Below are 22176 nucleotides of genomic sequence, written 5' to 3'. Positions count from 1 at the left end.
CAACCTGGGTGGTCAGCTGCCCCCACATCTGAGAGTTGTGTGATACTGCCTGAATTTAGCAGCAATGTGAGTAGCCAGTTGCCTTTTTCAAGTGAGAGGGTAGAAACCAGTGGGAGGAAGCAGCCACACGCTGAGTTGTGGTTAGTCTTTTGTGAGCAGTTCTCAGGTTAGATCCCAGAGGACCAGAGCTCCTCCTGCTCTCCTCTACCCCATGAAGGTGTTTCTCAGCACAGCTGCCAATAGCACAGTGTAGGGTAGCTTCCTCTTTTATGTGTTATATTCAACTTTATCAAGGGATTCAGAAGTCAGAGGCTAGATTTTCCAAAACCAGTTCTGGCAGTTTATGGATTTGGCATAAATCTCTATCTCTTTTAAGGACTAATTCTTTGGCAATATTTTAGCCTTTTGTGTTTTCAACTTTACAGTATCACAATCTCAACTCTGCACCATTGACTCAAGGTACTCTTCTGCTCTGCTTTAGAGATACATAACATTAATCTATTTCTATAAACTATCTTCATTTTCAGATATTAAAAAAATTACTGTTCTTTGAAGAGAAATGACTTGATATCTGGTTTACCTGAATTACACATTAATGAGAGAGAAATCTTATGTTTGGTTTATTTAATGGAGAAAAAGTCAAGTCATGGAGTGTGAAAGAGCTGTATTTTCTGCATGGAAAAAACTATACAAAAATAAATTACTTCACATAATTTATCTTTTTTTTTTTTTTTTTAGTTTTTTTTTTAGTTTTGATGGTAATGTAGCTTATGAAACCAAATTTGAAATGCAATACTTAATAAGTATGAATTCATGGATGATGACTTATGCATTAGTCCAGTCAACAGGTCAGTCTAAAAAGTGAGGTCAGAGACAGTATTTTGTTTAGACTAATGGAAAGACTTTGCCCACCATTCACCTGAAGATGGAGCTTGAGTGGTTCTGAATATATATATGCAATGTATAACTTGTTTCACAGAACTCTGGCTAATAACTTTCTGCTTGGAATTTTTACAAGAAAAGAAGCACCATCTTAAGCTTATTTAGGTTCTTGTGGCAGAAAAATGAAATCTATAAACAAACTTTCTTTCTTTAATCTTCCTCAACTACCCTATGCTCCTGGGTGTTTTACAGATTCTTATATAAGACTCCTGTAATTATTGAACTGTTCTTTTGACCTAGTTGCTTGAAGGATATTGGATTTCTGTTATCTGCAAATGGAAATTAGCAGTCAGACCACCTGAAGTGCTAAGACACTGCTAATTTTTTTTTTTTTTAATTATTACAAATTTTTATTCCTACCTTGGACTTGAGTATTCACATTTAACTCGTTGTACTACTGGTTCAGTGTAATTAGAGGATGCCATTCCCTAGGTAAAATTTTACAAGACACTCTTATGTCTGCAGTACAACATTATAAGCTAACTGGTATATATGATAAACAATAATTACATAGTTGGATAATTACTTAAGTACCTAATATTATGATTTAAAATAATTAGAGCATGTCATGGCTGCTGTTTTGTATTATTTCAGTTACTACTTTCTTAGAGGACCTCTAGCCTGTGCGTACTGAAACTCACAGTACTCTCTCAGGACCCTTTAGCTTCCAGCTTTTCAGGTACAGACATTGATTTCACATCTCCCAGCCAGATGGCAGTGACTATGAGGACCTAAAAGTACTGACATTGCCTGCAGCATAACTACTTAAAAAGTAGCATATATCTAATTATGATTAGGGTTGGTTCTAATTGTGCCACTTCTGATTGTGCCCCCAAACCATTTTCCCAAATTCCTAATTTGCAAGGGTCGTAGGAGCAGGACTGTGGGTATTGCTGGCAGCAGAATAACAAGCATGGGATTACTGGCCAAATCAAGGAAACAGATGTAGTCTTTCCCACTTTGGGTGAAAATGAGGAGAGACCTAGATGCACATTTTCTGGGATTGGAAGCCTAAGAACAGTTACTGAGCTTGAGAACAGGAGCTGGGGCTTTGATCTCATAGAGCAGGAAGTTTTTATTTACTTTCTTTGTGTTCTCATGGTTACAATTCCTTTTTTCATTACTCAATTTTGGACATGGAATTACTCCTAGCGGTAATCTGAACAAAGAAACACGATATTTTCCTTTTGTTAACTACAAGACTATTCATAGAAATTGCGTCTTTATATATGAAGTGATATCTACCTCAGTTCAACAAAGAATCTTCCTGACAAAAGAGTGGGGAGGGGCAGGGAGAGGTAAAATGAAATATTCTAAAATAATTCTCATTTTCCATATACAGTACAAGACACTATGCTTGTAAAGAAAGAGACAAACATGTGGGGAGGAAAACTGGGTTGTTAAGGCCAGTGGCCTCCACAAAGAATGAAGAAGACAATTGTAAAACATTATCTATCCAGTTAATAAATCTTCTTCAGCCGCTATTGTATAAGCCTGACTGAAAACATTTTAGGCAAAGCTTTAAAAGAACCTGGAGAACTGTACAAAAATGCCAAGAATTGGATTAATTGGCATAATACAAGGTGGCTGGGCACAGTTGGGGAAAGTGTCAGTGTAGGGAGAATCCCCACCAAGTAAGACTGTCTGTGCAATTAGCTATCTGAACTCTAACCCTTCCAGAATAATTAATGAATAACAGAGGGGATCAAGACAAAGACACAAAGTGATTTGGTGGGTGCTAGCAAGTAATACATCAAAGAATGCTGGTAATTGGCCCTGTGGCTTTCATTCTTTGCCCTATTTCTTTCAATTCATTGACTCAAAATAATGGGTTCAGGTTCATTATCAACAGGTTTTAGCTGCAAGAGCACAACACTTCAACAAAGCTATGATTGTAGCAGTGCTGGTGGTTAAGTAAAAAGTTGTAGACTGTAGCACACTCCCTTGAAAGGGAAAGTAGCAGCATAGTCATAGGCTTTGTCTTTCATGAAACAGTTGGTATTCACAAATTTACTCTGAGTTTTCTAAGACTTGGTGTTCACTGAGGTTACAATGCTGGAATACAGTTGGTATGGGCAGGTATGTATAACTCCACTTCAAACCCTATTATTGCAGCAGCATCTATATTCTGTTCCTTCAGCTGTAAGAAATGAAATAGAATTCTCGACATCATGTGTCACATGTGCCTGACATTATTTGCATACTAACGGAGACAGTTTAGAGGCTTTTTCCCCCCATTTTGGAGGCATTGCAGTAAAAGGAAAGTTAATTATATTTAACCCATAAAAATATCTTTCTGATCTGAAAAATTTTCCTAGAGGGTTGGAGGGTGGTTTTTTTTCACAAAATCAGAAAAGATATCTCCACTGTTCTGTTTTGTTTCTAGTATAAATGCTGTTGCAAGATGTTGATTTAGCTGATCAGGATGTATTTAATTAATTAGAATAACTTTTCATAAAGAATAGAAGCAGCAGCAGAGTATTACAGCAATTATCTTCAATAAGTGAATTATCTGTATTTTTGTTCTGCTATTTCACTTTGCCATCATTGTTCCTTGATCTTAAAGGGCTGTAACATATGTTGTTTATTATTTTATTATGATCCCGTTAAATACAACTGCATTTATACTTAAAAACTGTATGGTACTGTGGTTAAAAGCTGCCCTTTTGGTCTAGTATTTGAGAAGCACTAGAAGTAGCTTAAATTGTAGAAGCATGTTTATGAGCACAAATGAATGTAAAATTATTTTACTTTTGAGTTAAGAGACACAATTTTGAATTTGGGCTCATAGTAAACATGTAAAATACTCTAAATGTTTAAATCATCAAATTGTGCCCCATATTCTCGTGGACAAAAACCTAAAACCTTATCATTACCTCTGACAAGTCTGTTAGGATGTAGCTGCTGGTGCAACTATTGGCTGCCTTAGTTTTACAGGTCAAATTCTGATCTCCATTGTATCACTGTCTTTTTGAAATAGCTTGAACAAAATATATGAGGAATTTCATTTTAAGAGGACAGGATTTCGTAATTGTGAAATACTGAAGTAGGATCTTGTATTATAGTAAAATTAGACAACTCAACATGTGATACTTTGCTTTGATCTTAGTCACATTTCTGAGAAAAACGATTATGTATGAAATATTAAAATACAATATGATGTACCACTGTATATATAAAGCTATACATATGATGCATGACTAGTAGCCTTTCATTCTTTAAATGCACTCATACTGTTTAAATACTGTTGTCACTGATCTGTATGTAGTAGTTCTTTGATCTTATCTACTATAATGCAGATTCATCCATCCAAACACATACCTTATCCATAACTTTTTCCATGCCAGGGACAAAATTATTTTGGTTTTGAAAAGCTTTATTAGCACATATTCTAAAATGAATAAGTTTTTTTTAATAAATTCTAAGTAACACTTCCTAGATATTTTTTTTTTTTGAAAAAAAAATATTAAAAATTGCACTGGGAACAATGCTACAAGCCTGGTGTGACGAAGCTGTTAGACAGACTGTTTGCTTTCCCCCCGTCGCTCATTCCAGCTGGTTTTGGTCGACGTTCCTTGTGTAAATCTCAGCATGACTTAAGCGATATGTGAAATACTTTGAGACACTTTTAAGATTGTTGCTCTAGTTGTTCTACTTCTTATGGAGGTTTTTCATAGCTCTGAGGAAGGCTTTTCCATCTGTTCACACTGGGACATGGATATCATAAATGTATGATCTTCACAATAATTAAAGTTGAAGATGGCAAACAAACACTTCATAAACTGCTATTTATTTTAGTATTACCACTGTTATATGTTGTTAAAATAAATATTTAAAAATATTTAAAGCCATACTCACAGTGCCTTCTGTCACACATATAATTCAAGATCCTGAGTTAATAAAATACTGGTTAACTTGTCCCAGAGGTTCTCATACTTTTTCAGAAAGTTGCTCCTCTTTTTGTATAATTTCACCTTCAAGCGAATAACAAGTCTTTGGGAGAGAAGGAAAATCGTTATTAAAAATACACACAGACTTGATCAAAATAACTTTGATGGCTGGAATGATAAGAACAGTCATTCTCTTCCTTTGACAGGTATTTTTTGGTCTGAGATTTGAGGGCACTGATATTGATTCAGAAAGCTGTGTGGCTCAATATTAAATGAAATGTAAAACTTTTCCATTTTCTCACCTCTCAACCTTCATAAAAGAGCAGCTGCTCTTGGAGCGAAAACTGCTGTTCTCTCTTTGGGTATCACAACGCATTTATGATGTGGGCTTATCTAATCAGCTCCCCTTGATGTGGAAAGCAAGCCTGTCTGTATTTAGGACAGGATTTCTGATTGTAGCAGCTGTATACAAGGCTGTATCCCAGGCTGGAATGTGAGATCTGGACCCCCTTGAGGCCACCCTTTCCAGCAGGTACCCCCAGCTTTTCTCCTCCCTCCTGGAAGTGACAAAGGCAGAAGGCTCTTCCACACTCCCCCTTCCCACTCTCCTGCAGGCAGCTGCACTCCCAGCCCTGAGAGTTGCTCCTTCTCCTCTCCAGAGAAATGCTAACAAGCTGAATGTGCCTGGGCAAGTTGCTTGGATCCTTGGTATCCCACACAAAGTTTCCCAGAAAGACACAAGTTTGTACTTTGTACCCCTGATGATCAAAATTACTCTTACACACTGAAAATGGATTCAGTTTGATAGCAGAACTAACCATATATGGGAAAGGCAGAGGAAGAAGAGCTGAATGGCAGTCCTGTCTCTCAGATATGCTCAGTTCCTGTCTTTTAGTGAGAACAGACACAACTCCAGGCTTTTAAGGACGTTTAGCAGATGAGAATTAGAATATATCCCTTTGCATTGCTTTCTAATAGAAAGTGCATGAAGGCTGCAAAGGAGAGGGGAGTCCTGTTCACTGAAGGTCAGTTCCTGTTTCAAAGGCTGACCTCCTTTGAAAAGAGGTCTCTGTGCCTACTGTTCCCAGAGGAAGGGACCCGGGGGCTGGATCCATGCTGGCCTGCAGCCAGGGAAGTTCTGAGCTTCTGTTCAAGTCACTGTTCCCTGAAAAAAAGGCATTTCAATATAATCTTATGTATCTTTGAGTATAAACCAGACACTTTCTAAAGTAGGGTCTTCATTTGGCTGATGTTATGTGCTTGAATCTCTCAAAGGCTGTAAATCTAGGAAAATCCGGACTCTTCTTAGACATTATTTTGTATCTGCATTTGGTATGGTGGAGATGTTCATACCTTGGGGAGGGGATGGAGTTGACTTCTGTTATCCATAGTGTTTGTACTTTCTCACAATGTACATTTCTTAAACAGAAAAATAAGGAATTAGCTCTGGATCTCAGGGGAATGAGTGGCAGGGTCCTGGAAGGTGCAAGGATGCTGAATAAAGAGCCCTGATCAGCCATTTCTCATGAAAATCCATGATGTGGAATCCAGAAACAACAAGGAACACACTAGCAGAATGTATTAAATTTTGTATCTGCTAAGTTGTTATTGGCCAACCAAAAAGAGAATGATTAGTCCACATTTCCTCTCTCCCCTAAGGACAGGTCTTCCATTTCCCTTCCCTTTGCCACCCGGACCTCCTCCATTCTTATATCACTTGCCAGAATTTTCTCTGGCTAAAAGTCCAAACAGGTTTTCTCATAAAAAACCAAAACAAAACCCCAAAAAATTACTGCGAAGATTGTCTTATTTGAGAAGCTTTGAATGCATCTCAGCTTTTGAAGCATCCTCTGGGGAGACAGTCTGTCCCTGTCTAGAGGAGAGCACAGGTGAAAGTAAGCGCAGGTCCCATGTTTTGGTTCTATCTATCTATCTATCTATCTATCTATCTATCTATCTATCTATCTATCTATCTATCTGTCTAAATTTTGCAATGCTGTGAGAGTATCAATGGAATCTTCAGTGGCTTTAAGAGAAAGCAGCTCTATTTCAGTGTCTGAGGTGTACAGTGTCTGAGTGTTTTATCTCTGTCTGATGGTTTTTGTCCCTGTATAGCACTTTGCCATACTGGATCGCTTTCTCGATTGGTGAGATCACAGGCACCACTAACTTTTTCCAGTCTTTCACTAAAAATTGTGAATTTGAACGTCAGCCCCCTTGCTTTTGGTTTAGTGCAGTACATCCAAAACTTGATTGCAAGTGTGAGGCCTTTAAAAGTGTATTAGCATCTTTCAAGTAAAGAGTAAGGAAACCAGGAAAATACTGTGCTAGTTTGTAGCTCATCTGTCACTGCTTGTGTACTCCAATTCTTGCTTCTTGTGAAGGTTTAGATTACTTCTTTGCTCTAACATTACACAGAGAATAATATGGTGTGAGAGAAAATGAGTGTTTCCTGAAAAAGACTGGGGGATGTTACTCACATCTTTGAAAGGATTTGAATCTGAAGATTCAAATATTCCCATAGCAGTTACAGCAGTTACAAAAACTGGGTTTAAAAGAGACAAAATTGTCTCCCTCAAGGCATTAGCATACAGGTACTACTTTAAGGGAAAAAAAAAAAAAATCTTGGGGGACTTAGCATTATTTCAAGTTATTCATAATTTGGACAAAATCATTGCATTACAAGAGCCTATCCTAATTACAGAATTTTTAAATCTCAATCCAAGATAAACATATCTTCAACACCACTTACACCTGAGTTGCCCTTTTAAATACTCAAAACCTTGATGCATATTCAGGGCTTATTTTCTTGAGTCTCCCTGCTGTGATGAAAGCACCATCTCATCTCATATTAATTTTGTCTCGGTACATGGAATATTATTATGCTGTAGCTTTTGGGGCAGGTTTTCTCATATATTTCTGAGAATTTTAAAGCTGTTAAAGTAATAGCTCAAATTTCCATCTCACTTCCAAAAAACACGTTTTGTTTGTGAGAGGAAGGTAGTGTTACGCAAACTTAGCTGTGAGCAATTGTCTTTAACAGCCATCGAAAGTCAAATATGGAACCAAGTTTCTAGTAGTTCCTTAAGAGATGAACCTTGTCACCACCCTTCATGGGAAGGGAAGCAGAACGTGTAAAACTCCTGGGTCCTTGTTTCCCTCAGAACTACTGACCTCTGGCCAGCTGGGCCCGTCTGCCACCCGTGCTGTGGGTAAGGAGTGACGGTGAGTACAGGGACAAGCAAGTAACTGCTTCCAGGGATCATTCTGCTTCTCAGCGGCAGGGGCAACCAGCTGGAAGAGCCTAGATGGGGTTCAGAGCCTTGAGGAGTGAGTGCAGGGCCTTGCAGTAGTGGTGGCAGCTCTGGGGGGAGCCTGAGTGGCCATCCCAGCCAAGCAGGCAGCACCCAGCTTCCCAGCAGGGGTGTGTGAGATCAGCGACTGCTCAACAGGGCTTAATTGTGTAGTCATTCATAATCGATTTTAATGCTTGTATTTTTACTGCAATTGAACTTGCAGTGTATTTCTCTGGCAGGAACTGCTGTGTTAAAAAGATATTTTCAATGCCATCTGGGTTTGGACTGCATTACAATTAAGCTGTTCTACTTCTAAAGCCATAGCATCGCACCACAGATAAATGGATTTAAGTTAGACTATTAAATTAATATTAATATTAAATTAGACCATTAAATTAATATTGAGGAGACAATAAGATTTAATTTCCCTGTTTTATTAAATGAAATTGGTTGTACTATATAAAACAATACATGCCCTTTAATACTTATTTACACAAAGCTTTGGTTGCGGAAGTTTTGCTGACAAATCTAGAGCAAGACTATATTCAAATAATATTTACATTGCACCATATTTTTCAGCTATGCAGTTTACCCCTTCACCTAATTAATTTTGTATGTAATTATGAAAGAATTTTTAGAACTATGGGGACTTTAACAATCGTGTGTATAGATGCTAAGTCCATGTCTATGAATGTATAGACAAGTGTATTCATTCACAATTAAACTCTCTACCATATAAACTTGATTCTAAATATAGACAATTTGTCCCCAAGGGAAAGGAAAATAAAAATCACTGACCTAAGGAAAAAAATAAACCAATAATGCCCCTCTGTTCTGCAAACCTATAAATAATGCTTGGTACTTACAGAATTGAATCATACTTGTTCTTTTTGCCTCCATGGTCATGAATAAATCTCTCAAATTTGGGTATCCAAAATGTATATGAATTTTCAAAGCCTGAAAGTGATTTAAGACCATACTCTACAATAAGATCAGTGGGGACTGGCATTTTTGAGTCACTTTTGTGATTCTCACAAGAATATCCTGAATGTATAATTTAACATCAAAGTCAGTATGCTGCCTGCAATGCTGAGGGGAGCAATTGACTTTTGGAGAGCTATACACAAAGGTGTTCTGGTACTACTATGGCAACTGACAGTACTGAGTACTAATTTATATCTCTAAATTTAAATCAAGGTAAACTTAAAAATCCAGATTTATTTATCCCAAGTCTTTGTATAAAGCTGCTTCTAGTTATCTCATCCGATCTGGGTCATTCTAGGTGATGCTCGAGGTGCTCCTGCTTGGGCAGAGGGTTGGACTTGATGATTTCCAACCCCTACCATTCTGTGATTCTATGATTCTGTCATTCTATGATTCTAAAAGTCTGACATCTGCACTAAGCCAGTTGTCATTGTGGAGAAGCAAGATGTAACACAGAGCAATCAAAACACCTGTTTTAGATATACATAAGACACAACTCCTTAGTTTAATCCAAAATTTATCTTCTGAAACTGACATTCCAATTATAAGTAAGAGATATAGCAAAAAAAAAAAAAAGAAAAAAGAAAAAAGTAACAAGGTTAGATTTGAAGTCATACTCTTCTCGTCATATTGACGTGCTCCCCAAACTCAAGAATGCCCAGCATCTTTGCTGAGTGGGAGAAGACAAAGGTGACCACTAGTCTTGGGGAATAACACTCGCTTACTAGAGAAACACAAAATGTATCCACAAAAGGATAACAGGTCGTATTGCATGTATACATGTGTGAGGGTGTACATAGTTGAAAATGTATTTATTTAAGGAACTGAAGGTGCAAGCTAGAAGTTTCTAAACCAGGTCAGTAAAGGGCAAGGTTGCTTTTGCCCTGGTGTGTTGTGTTATAATCCATCGCTCTGAGTTGCTTCGCCCTTATAGAGTTGTATGGCCAGTGAACAAGACTAAATTTTTGCTAGCAGTTGTTTTCCCCGCACCAAAAGTGAAAGGGAACATCTCTGTCAGGATCCTTTTGCACAGAGGCATAGGAGGGTTGTGTTACTGCAAAGCCACCTTGAAGCAGTAAATGGTGAGCAGGTGGGGAGAGGCCCAGGTTTTGTTTCACAGTCATTCTGTTACTTTTGGAGACTTCCTGAAACAGTATTGGTATGTTGTTCGTCTACACGATGGGTAATTTGGGCTGGGCAGATTGTGGTCTCATTTGTCTTTAACTGACAATGTTCGAAGAGGACAGATTCTGCTGAGTTGTGAGGGAAGGAGCTCAGTGCTGCAGGCTGTTGTTGGCACGAGGCTGGGAACTGAACAAACTCTTTCCTGCAAACGATAATTATACCATGGTTCAGGAAAGGAGTGCTTGCAAAACCAGACACAGCCGAGTGCAAAATAACCTTGCTGATCAAGCAGCCATACCCATTGGTATCTATTAACTTTTTATCTTGGCAGACATTATATAGGTGTGTTCAAAACCCTTTGGTTTGATATTTCTTTAGGAAAAAAAAATTAAGTGTAGTCTGAGGGGAGTCACAGAATCATAGAATGGTTAAGCTGCTTCTTGAGTCTCAGGCTATACATGTTGTAGGAAATATTTGTTGTTTTCCTCAGTTTCATATGATGCTTCAAAGTGTTCCTTCTTCAGAGGATGCTTAAGCTAGCTGCCCTCCTTTGCATAAGTGGAATCCCGTTCTTCACCTCCCTGCATGGCTGGATGTGCTGCAAAGGCTTTAGAGGATGAAGTGAGATGAGAATTTAATATACCTCTTTGTAGTCCTCAGTGAGCTGTCTACGGCAAGTCAAACAAATCACCTCTTGGAGATTTCTCTCTGTTAAGAGGATCATCCCAGGCAGAGATGACTAACTTTGAAGTGTCTATACTTGGGCAAGATGAATCCCATCAGGTGCGTGGCCAGAAATAGGGCTTGCCTTGAAGAATTTGTCATTTCTCTAGGGAAGCTGGGCAAAATGGCAGCAGAAAGATGGCACAGAGAGGTGGCAGGAATTGGCCAAGGTGACCCAGATCTTCAGTAATTGCATGGGAATACATCCTTGTTGTCCCAAGACAAAGTTCTTCACCATATATATCAGATCCATTTTAATCTAATATATATTATTAATTTTGCCATGCTCCTCCGAACTTCCTTGTTAAGTCAGGGTCTTAAGCAACAGCTGAGAGGCCAAGGGTGGGGAAGGGAAGAAGGAAGGATGAGAAGAGACTTCTCACACTTCACAGCCTAATCTGAAAAAGGAAGTGCTGAATGTTTTGCAAGATAATCAGACTGCAAACCAGTTCAGCAACAGACTTTACTGCAGCTGCTCTCCCTTGTGCTGATTTGAAAATGGCAAAATAAACAGAAACTTATTTTTTTCTGATTATATATCATCTGATGATGACAGTGCTGTAAGTGGAAATTCACAATCTATGGGGTTGGAAACGTGGAGATACCTTTCAGATCACTTTACACTTTTTGTCTTCTTAATTTTCATTGGCTAAAGGTAACTAATATGCCTGATACGCATTAAATAGTCTTCTCGTTTTGTTTTCTGTGCACAGATACAACAATTCCTTTAGCTGTATCATAGATTGGATGGGAATATAAATACAAGGTGTCCGTGGACTATATTGAAAGTCTTTAACATGAGATGTGTTCCACAGTAGGAAAAATGAGAGAAAGCAGAAAAAAAATGAAAATACTTTCAAAACCAGGAAATTCATCACCCAACAGAAATATACACAAGATGGCAGGCTCAAAATATGAGAATTAGGAATGATTTATAGAATGAAATAAAAAGAAAGCAGTTGATAAAATTTAAAAACATCAACATTCCAGATGTTTATGTAAAAAAAAAGAAAAATAACCCGTGAATCAAGTAAATTTTGCTTCCCTGTTCTAAAATGAGTCTTCTGATGAAAAATGTCAGTGTTCTTTTTCATCTTAACTGCCTTCAATCTTCAGTTTCTGGGCTTGACATCTATATAAAAAAAAGCCTAAAAATAGGACAGTGAGATGTAATGACTCTGAGCAATAATGGCATGATTCAGACTACTTTTTCTTAGAGTCCACTACCAACTAAAACTAAGGGTGGCCTCTGTTCAGTTTTAATTGCTAATGTTAGGCTATCTTTCTTGCAGAACTTTGGTAAAGACAGCTCAAAATTTTCTTGTATAAATTATGATGCCATATAAACTTTAATTAAAGGGATCCAGAACCTAAGCTACTATATCTCAGGGTTTAATGAAACAAGTTATAGCAAGTCATGATCTTAGCCAATGTGACCAGCATGCAAAAATAAGGATGATCATTTATCTTATGTCAGGTAACTCCAAAATGGTATCATAGACAGCATCTGTAGCTCATTGGCATTAATATATTTAATATAAATATAATATATAATATATTAATATAATATATTAATTAAATATATTAATGTATTAATCTATTTAATGATGATAAAACAAAGACTTTCAACTGCAGTGTGGGAAATTTCAAGTCCTCTTTCTATAAATATTGCAGAACCTTTGGGATGTTACTTTCTGCTGCTGGTACCTGGGTTTGAGACCCCACTCAAGGAGGGATATCTTGAGGTTGGTGGTCTTAAGTGTGAGACTGGTACCATAGTAAGAGAAGCTGGTTCCTAGTCTATTTAGGGAACCACAGGCGACCGGGCAGACCCTGTCACACGTAGTCCAAATGCTTCTGGGATGTTTTTTGCTTCTTCTCAGGGTGGATTATGTTGGTGTTGCTACTCAGAGCACCCACGAGCTGTTCAGCAGCTGGAAAAAAAGTTACTCTTTCTTAAAAGAACCCTTGAGAAAAGACAGAACCTGAATACTGGCTGCCTCCCATGAGTAAATCAGTGGAACTGCATTTGGCTTCTACAGGTAAAAGGAATGTGTGTATTACCATAGTGCCTTCAGATGTTTGATCAGGTTTGCAGCTTCTCGTGCTTTATAGTGAAGTCCTTGAAAAAAGGTTTTCAACCAATTACAAACACCAACAAGAATTTTAGTTTATAGTTACTAACATGATAGCAAGTTGAAATACTCCTACTTTTTAACCAAACTGAATTAATCAAATTTATCTTTTTTTTTTAATGCTCACAAATCCTGTTCATGCTGCAAAATGCTCAAAGGGTTAAATTAAAGATGAAATAGAGCACAGTAACATTCAGAAGATCCTCCCCTCCTTCAAATCATGTTTAAATGATAAAAAGCCTTTCTTCAGAGTTAGATCCAAACTCCAGATTTCCTGTTACTTTTAATAATGTAACCTCATGCATAATGATAAAACTTAACTCTTGAAAAATCAATTTTTGGAATTACCATATTTTTTTTTATTTCAGAAAGCAATTGAAACACTTTTTTTTTTTTAAATATTGTTTAAAGTTGATTATTCTTACGCACAAACATTTTTCTACCATTTTTTTCCTCAAGACTTTAATTTTAAAGTTCTTCTTTCATGTTTATTCTGTTGACTTCTTTATTCCTCCCCACATTGGTATTTCTGAATGCATGCCATTGCAATTAGATTATATTTTAAATTTTAGCTAAGGAGGAAATTAATTGCATTTGTATGTTAGGGAGCTTTGCCGAGTGTGTGTGACAATGAATAATAGAATCATAGAATCATAGGGGTTGGAAGAGACCTCTGAAGATCATCAAGTCCAACTCGCCTGGTGCAGAAGGAACACCTAGGGCAGATCACACAGGAACACGTCCAGACAGCTCTTGACAGGCTCCACAAACGGAGACTCCACAACCTCTCTGGGCAGCCTGTTCTAGTGCTCCATCACCCTCACAGTAAAGAAGTTTATCCTCACGGTGAGGTGGAACTTCCTGTGTTGTAACTTGGTGCCATTTTTCCTCATCCTATCACAGGATACCATTGAAAAGAGACTGGCCCATTCTTGACATCCACCCTTCAGATATTTATAGACGTTAGTAAGGTCCCTTCTTCGTCTTCTCAAGACTAAACAACCCCAGGTCTCTTAGCCTTTCCTTGTGTGACGGATGTTTCAGTCCCTTAATCACCCTTGTAGCTCTCAGTTGGACTCTTCCCAGTATATCCCTATCCCTCTTGAACTGGGGAACCCAGAACTGGACACAATACTCCAAATGTGGTCTTACAAGGGCAGAGTAGAGGGGGAGGAGAACCTCCCTTGACCTGCTGGCCACACTCTTCTTAGTACATCCCAAGATACTATTGGCTTTCTTGGGCACAAGGGCACATTGCTGTCCCATGAAAGTCTTGGAATGCCATTGCTTTTTTGCTCCTTTTCATCAAACAGGTACAAGGAAAAGTGTCAAGGAAATAAAAAAATATCATATAATCATATTTTATAAATATTGTTTTATTTAAGATTTTTGAGCATAACTTTATATGCTTATGGAATTCATCACTACAGATGTGCAGACTTTGTGTGAGTGAGGAATATTCTTAACTGAATGTTGTGGAACATTAAACATCTTCAAAGAGCTCCTATTCAAAACTTCCTATTTCACTATCACTAATTTTCAGCTGGAAGTTGCTAAGTTGCTAGCCACTGACTTTCAGCTCAGTGAATGCCGTTGCTATTTTGATTGTTCGTATGACTATTCTCATGATCATATAATTTCCCTTCCTTTTCATGAATACCTGGAAATGGGCACTTGAGACAAGTAAGTAAGTTAGACTACTTTTCCTAATTGTTATGTATTAGCAAGATTAATAACAGGATTACAAGACTCAGATTCACAATGGTGCTTAGAGTATATTTAGTAATCACTTTTTACTGGCTTCCACAAAAATTAAGTATTTTAAAAAGAGTGATCATGTAATAGAGCTCTCTTGTTTTGATGATGGGGCATGACAAACACACTGCTCTTTAAACTGCACTAATGCCTCTAGAAAATATAATTATAATTGGTGGAAGTAATATTTCAACTACTCCTACAAAGAGCAGGGTAATATAATGTGATGAAAGCTAATAACTGATGCACTATTTCAATCCTCATAAAAACTAACAGTGGCATTGAGAGTATGCACGAGAGCTCAATGAATCTAGGTAGTCACAGCGTGTAGTATGCAAAGAGATCCTCATCAGTCTGTATCAGCCACCCTTCTCTTTGTGTGGTAAAGATCAACACCTGATTCCTCTTTCTGCTGGCTCTCATTTCCTAAACGTCTTTGTGTCTGTACAGGCTAGAAAGCCGCTACCTGCATCCAGGAAAAAAGAAAGTAAAAGACTGATCCTAACTTTGTTCTCCTATAATAGCCTCTGCTCTCTGATTTGAATGTCAGTACTATGTTTATGGTTGTTTGGTTGAGCTTGTTGTTGTTGTTCTTGTTTTTGTCGTGCTTTTTTTTAGTGTGCATATTTTCAGCTTTAGCAGGATTAAACCAAACCGAAAACTGATGAACACTATCATGCATTTTATGCTACAGGTCACAAATCTATGAGAGTTAGCATGCTAATTAATGTAATTTTGACTAAGAAATTCAAAGCATGCTTACTCTCCAGGTGCATAAACAGATGTCTAGGATGGCAGAAGCATGAATTTAATGCTAGCTTACTCTGCACATGGTCTTTAATGCCTGACCTAGTATTGTCTTATGTCTAGACTTCCCTGTCTAATTTCACGTTTATAAACCTAGATAGTTTTCCAGAGAGTGCCCACAGTCTGATCTTTTGTCACCCATGTACCTTTCCATGGTGGTGATTTTTCATACTTGTCAGCAGTTCATTTGCACTGAATGTCCTAAAAAAAAAGTGAAACATAACTCCCAAAAGACATGAATTTGAATATTTTCCTCCATGACATGTGACAAGTGCATTCACCCGCAACTTCAGAAGTGGATGAAAAGCTGGACATGAGACAGCAATGTGTTCTCACAGGCCAGAGAGCCATCTGTATCCTGGTCTGCAACAAAAACGAGACCAGCAGGTCAGGGGTGGAATTTTTACATCTGCTCCACTCTGGAGTACTGTGTCCAACCCTGGAGTGCTCAGCACAGGGAAGACATGGACCTGTTGGAGTGCATCTAGAGGAGGGCCACAAAAATGATCAGAGGGCTGGAGCACCTCTCCTATGAAGACAGGCTGAGAGAGTTGGGATTGTTGAGCCTGGAGAAGAGGAAGCTCTGAGGAGACCATATTGCAGCCTTTCAGTAATTACATGGGGCTTATAAGAAAGATGGGGACAAACTCCCTCACTGCAGGGAGGTTGGACTAGATGACCTTTAAAGGTCCTTTCCAATGCAAACCATTCTATGATACTATAAAGTGATGTCAGGATTGTAATTTCTGTGTGTCAGCCAGTGTTCTGCTCTGTGTGTAACATATGCTGAAGGCTAACAGTGTGTTTGCATCCTGTGAAGTGCCACAATAAAGAAGAAAATCTCATTCCAATTGTGGTTTGCTCAGTCTGTTCATTAGGATTATTGATGTAACCCTTGAAGATTTGTTTCTTGCTTTCACTGGGTAGGAATTTAAATAGTGCTTGACCCACCCCAGAATTTTGACTTCATGAGGAGTTAGTGGGTCCATGCACTTACTGCAGGTATTTGGTTGCATTTTATTTAGATGTTTCTTCTGCTTATTAAAGCTCGGTTTTGCAGTTTTCTTAGTTGTGATCATGGATTGATTAGTAGCACTGACTCTTCCTACCCATCTCTGAGAGAGCTTTTGTTGTCTACAGAGCCCTGCTGATGGAAGAATGGTGAGAGGGAGCAGGAAACCAAGCTCACAATTTGAAGTGCATGAAGAAGGCAGACTTTTTGTCTCAAATAGAAGGCAAAGCTAATTTATAAAAATAATAGACCTCACTTTTTCATTTCAGGATATAAAAAAAGTACATGTTGAGGCCAATAAATTTAAGGTCAAGAAACTCAAGTGCATGTAGTTTTAAGCTAAACTACAAGTCTTTTTTTCTGCTTTAAAACCTCCCTATGTATTTGTCCATCTGTAGGAAGAAATGTTTGAGAAACAGGGAGAAATACATACCTAAGTATTTGTATATTATGTATATATACTGCCTATAAATTACCATTTACAAATTACTATTTAAGGTTACTCATGCTTTACTGAATAGGAAGATTGGAAGGAGATTTTCTCTTTTATGGCTGAGTAAAGGCCAGCTGTTTTGCCCCGCTCTACAGCTTGGTCATTTCCTGCTGGAGAGTCTGTTGCCAGTGCCATGGTAGAGCTGGATCTGAAAAGAGGGCCTGTACAGGAAGAATATTAGTGAAAAAGGTCAGAATAAGAGAAAAACCCAGCAATAATAATAGAAACATTGATTTATAGAAAATTATTATATTTTTTTGTATTACTGGAATATTACATAATTATGTCATTGCAATTAGATTCCTTTTGCACAGTCATATCGAGGAATTCTGGTAAGTGTGTAAAATCCAAGCAGAAAAAGCAATAATTAAATTCATCTTCTGAATGCCTGTCTGTCTGCTTGCCTCTGCTCTTGTCTCAGAGACATTTGGAATGGAGGGTGTAGGAGGAAAGGTGTAGCAGATGTCTTCAAGTTATGCACTGCCTGTTTAGCTGTATGATATCTACACCCCTTTACGTGTCTGAATTCAGAATTTCCTAATCTAAAAATGAAAAACATCCTTTGCAGGGCAAGTGGGACTGCCAGGGAGAGCCTTTTTCATAAACAGGTGCTTATCCACTCTGCTTTCTCTAGAAGAATAGGAGCCACACTTAGGTAGGAGTCACTGTGCCTTTGTATGTTTTCCATACCTCTTAGGTACATTTAGAAACCAAATTCTGCTGTTATACTTGTAGCAGGAATGTAAAACTTTGGATAACATTTTGAATGTAAACTAGTCCACAAATGGACAACATGAGTTTTTGCGGTCATGATCTTATTGAGTGCTGTCGTTTCAGGGTTCCTACATTGAAGGATGCAGAACTACAAATGTACTGCAGTTCTGAAAAATTGTCTGCATACATTAACTAGTCCTTAGACATGTAATTCTATTGTGCAAATGCTGCATAAGGTTGTGTGGGTTGTAGAGGTAAGCCTTGGTAATTAAATAACTGGTGTTCCAGGTGGGGCCTGAGGTAGGGTGCAGGTGTTTGCAGTGTCTGCCTGCCTTTTCCTACATCTGTCTCACTTTCATGAGCAATACAACTCACAATTACTTTTTTTTTGTTAGAAAAGTTGAACAGTTGGTGCTAGCCTACATAATGGCTGGCTATTATAATGCCTTCTTTATTATCAACAAAAGCACTCTGAATATTCATAAAAAGTTGACATTTTTTCATTAGCTGTTCCAGGCATATGGGTAGACCTACTGGAAAGGGTATCGTGCTCTCTGCTGGATATCTGCATGAATGTTTCTAAAACATGACTTCCCACAAGCACGGAGGACCAGATAGCAAGGCAATTAATAGGCACTGAATGTGTATTCCCAGTCTCTCATTCCTGCTCTCTTTCTTGTTAGTTCAGAGCTGTATTTGTTATTACTTCTTTCATAAATCTATGACATCCTAATCAAGTTCTCCAACAGACCAAGAGAAACCTGTGTTTGTAAAATTTATCAGCCCTTTTGACTTCCACAGCTTTAACAAGGAGTTTTCTATACATTGGATTTTTACCAGTATTACAGAAACCAGAACTTCAGAGTTTATTTCAAAATCAGAGCTGCACTCTGGGAGCTCAGCAATTTCCAGTCATGTTAAAAAAGCAGGAAATCTGTAAAGCTGCTGGTTATAATTATTAGTTCATTTTGCCTCCCGAGCAACATGAGACATGGGGAAAAGCCTGAAATTTTGTTCCGAATTTGCAAATTGTATAGACCAAGGGGTTTCTGTTATATCACAGACTTAAGAATGACACAACTACAGAGTGTCCATGCAGTGCACCTGCATGGATCAAGCAGGTTGCAGGTGCTGGGCTGTGAATATCGTGGGCAGTAGATATAAGTGGTGATGATGGGCTAGAACTCCATTTCATTCCATGCTTGTGCTCTACTGCAGCGTATCTGTGTTGCTATAACACAATAAATAATAGTAAGGTTTAATGGAAAACTTTTGCCTGATGGTATTCAGAAGTGATATAAATAGGTGGAGAGGTGGGAGAGCTTGTGATGACAGAATTAGAATGTGTAAAAAACATCTGGAATTGGGGCTCACAGAGGAGCAATTAGAAAGAAAGATCCACAATTCTCTGCTGTAGTGAGCATTAATCAGGCTGGGTAACTGATGAATACATGCAAATGTTCTGGTTTTGTCATGAGCTTCAGAGTTATGCCTTCAAGAATAATAACCACTTTCTGAATTTTGATCTCCTGCTCCAAAAGAGCCTTCCACTCTCTGGCCACATGGGCATTGCTGTGAGCCTCAAGTACACATGAACTCTGTCACATCCTATATTGAAAAAGAGTTTCCTTATTCAGAAACAAATAAAAATGACACAGTAGTGTCACAGTAGTACATTCTGTGCTTTGCAATAAAACTGCAGCAGCTGCGGTTTGCGATTCTGTCCATTATTTCCAAGTCCTGATGCTAATTTTTATCCCTTGCTTTACATCTCCACATGGATTATCAGCTGCTTGTGAACTTACAGTCTGCAGTTCCTCAGAACATGTTGTAAAAGCTACAAATTGGTAGAAAGCAGCTGCTTAGCATCCCTCCATCACCCTCCACAGAGTGACATACCCACAGCCATTACTGGGGTGTGGAGCAGATATGCAAAGGTAGCATAATGATGCTGAACATTTGTTCTGTCTTCATTGTCCTTCTTGATCAAAGTTCAATGGTTACAGAAACTTTAACTATTGTAATAATGATCCAGAGGGAATAATTTGCAAGAACTAGACCCAGAATATTTTTTTTTACATTAACCAAATAGCCAGATCTCTTGTTAGGGAAAATATTTGTTCCCATGCCTCTCTGTACGTAGTCTTGCTGTTATGAGGGGCAGGCCTGCTTCTAAATATACAAGATGACACTGTGGCTGAGACTGGGCTATTAAAACAAAGTATTTATATATACACACACACATAGAACAAGGTTTTAATCCCAGCTCTATCTGAACTAGCTTTATATGGACCGCCAGTTATTTTAGCTGTAAAACTGGCAAATGGTTCTTATCACCCAATGTATGAAGCCTTTTAACATCTTAATGGCAATGAGCAGTAGTGAAACACTAAAAGCAGCTGGTGGACTTCCTGGGACCAGTAGTTGTGGTCTCAAGGCCTGCGGTTAGCTGGGACTAACACTGCAGGGTTTGGGAGAGGAGCCATGTCTTCCTAGGTCAGATTTATAATCTGTATTTTTTCCTATGTCAGGCTGCAAAAGCCATAAATTTAAACACAGTACTCAGTTATGCTCCACACAGGGGTTGTGGTCAAGATGAGCCCGTGCATATTTCATTCAGTTCTGGCGTTTTTTGCCTGGTGGTGGTTATGCTGCTTGTACAAATATAGCATTAAAAATGAAAGTTTTAGGGATAAATAGGAAATAATGAACAACATTTTCCTTGAAAAGAAAAGCTAGCTTAGAGATTCTTGAAATACTTTTGGGAAGCAGGGTTGACAAAAAAATATTTTGTAGACACACTCCATCATTTCAGATTTTTCTGAGCTATTAGAACTATCTAGACTTCTTATTCATTAGGCCAGTTCTCAGTACACTGTTCCTCAGCTCTCATATACGCAAAAAGCAGAGAGGTTAAAAATATATTATTTTTTTTGTTGTTGAAGACTCTGACTTTAAAAAATATAACTCGTCATCAGGTATAAGTGTGCTTTGCTGCCTCTGACTCCACTGCAGCTGCATTGATTGACACAACCTAAAGACCTGAGCCTACTTATTTTTTCTTTTTTCTTTTTGTTTTTAATATTTCTCTCGTAGTTTTGAAAGCAAAACCAGTGTTTGAATCTTTCTTTTAAAACAAAGAATGCATGTAAAACGTGTCCTCTGTCCTCTATGTTCAACAGACATACTGTTGAATTTGATAGTGCTATCATTTGTAAGCTACATATATTGTTGCTTTAATGCATTCCCTCACTACTTTGATAAAAGCCTTAAGATGTTCACACTAGTCCTTTGATGTTTCCTTCTGATGTTACAGTACCTTTTTTTTCTTCTCTTCCAAAAAATCTGTTTTGCATAAACATGAGCAAGCAAGACATTTTAAGGATAGAAACATCAAGTTCTATCAATAAAAAGACAAAATGAGGTGCTATATCCATACTTTTATATACTCTTGTCAAACCTTTAATTATAGATTAAATATTAACCTGCATGGGTGTTTACATTGCAAACATAATAGAGAAAACACATTTCTCTAGTTAAAAACAAAACAAAACAAAACAAAACAAAACAAACCAACAAAAAAACCAAACCACAACTTAGGCTGCAGTGAATTTTGCTGTGAAGCAAAAATTGATTTCTGAATAGCCTGTTACAGGGACACTGGGAAAGTAAATCTTATACAAGCAAGAAAATACTTGCATGTCTAGTCTTGTCCATAAACTGTCAGTCTACTAAGATGGATTAGTTGGTTATTACACAAGAGAAAGGACTGATTTTTTCTATTTTAGCTTCAAAGCCACATGCCTTATCTTGAAAAATAAAATTACTTAGTCTGTGTTTTTTTTTACTGAGAATAAGGAAAGGATTAGTAGTAGAAGTAGTAATAGTAGAAGAAGAGGTGTTTGAACTAAAGGTCCTAGTGAAGAGGAGGTGCTATTGTCCCCATGAGACTGAAGTAATCTTTGTCCCAAAGATTTTCCAAAATTAAAAAGCTATCATTATAGTTATAAATAAATATTATTATTTACATTTACCAAGGAAACTCAATTAAATGTTTTACTCAAGGCCATACAGGGAAAATGTAGCAAGGGCAGGGACTGAATACACAGAACTCCTGAGTGCCAATCCACTGTAGCTTAAATTACTGGCAAGTTTTGTGGAAAGAGTTATTTTCCTATGAATGGCATGACTGTTTTGCTGCATCCAGGAACAACCCAGAGTAGTGGAGCCACAACATGGTCTGGTGGTTAAAGAATGTTAACTTTAGCCAAGAAATGTCAGCTTGTCATCTTGCGTCTTC

The sequence above is a fragment of the Apus apus genome, chromosome 1 (genome assembly GCF_020740795.1).
Source record: "Apus apus isolate bApuApu2 chromosome 1, bApuApu2.pri.cur, whole genome shotgun sequence".
Lineage (NCBI taxonomy): Eukaryota > Metazoa > Chordata > Aves > Apodiformes > Apodidae > Apus > Apus apus.
This window is presented reverse-complemented; position numbering follows the sequence as displayed.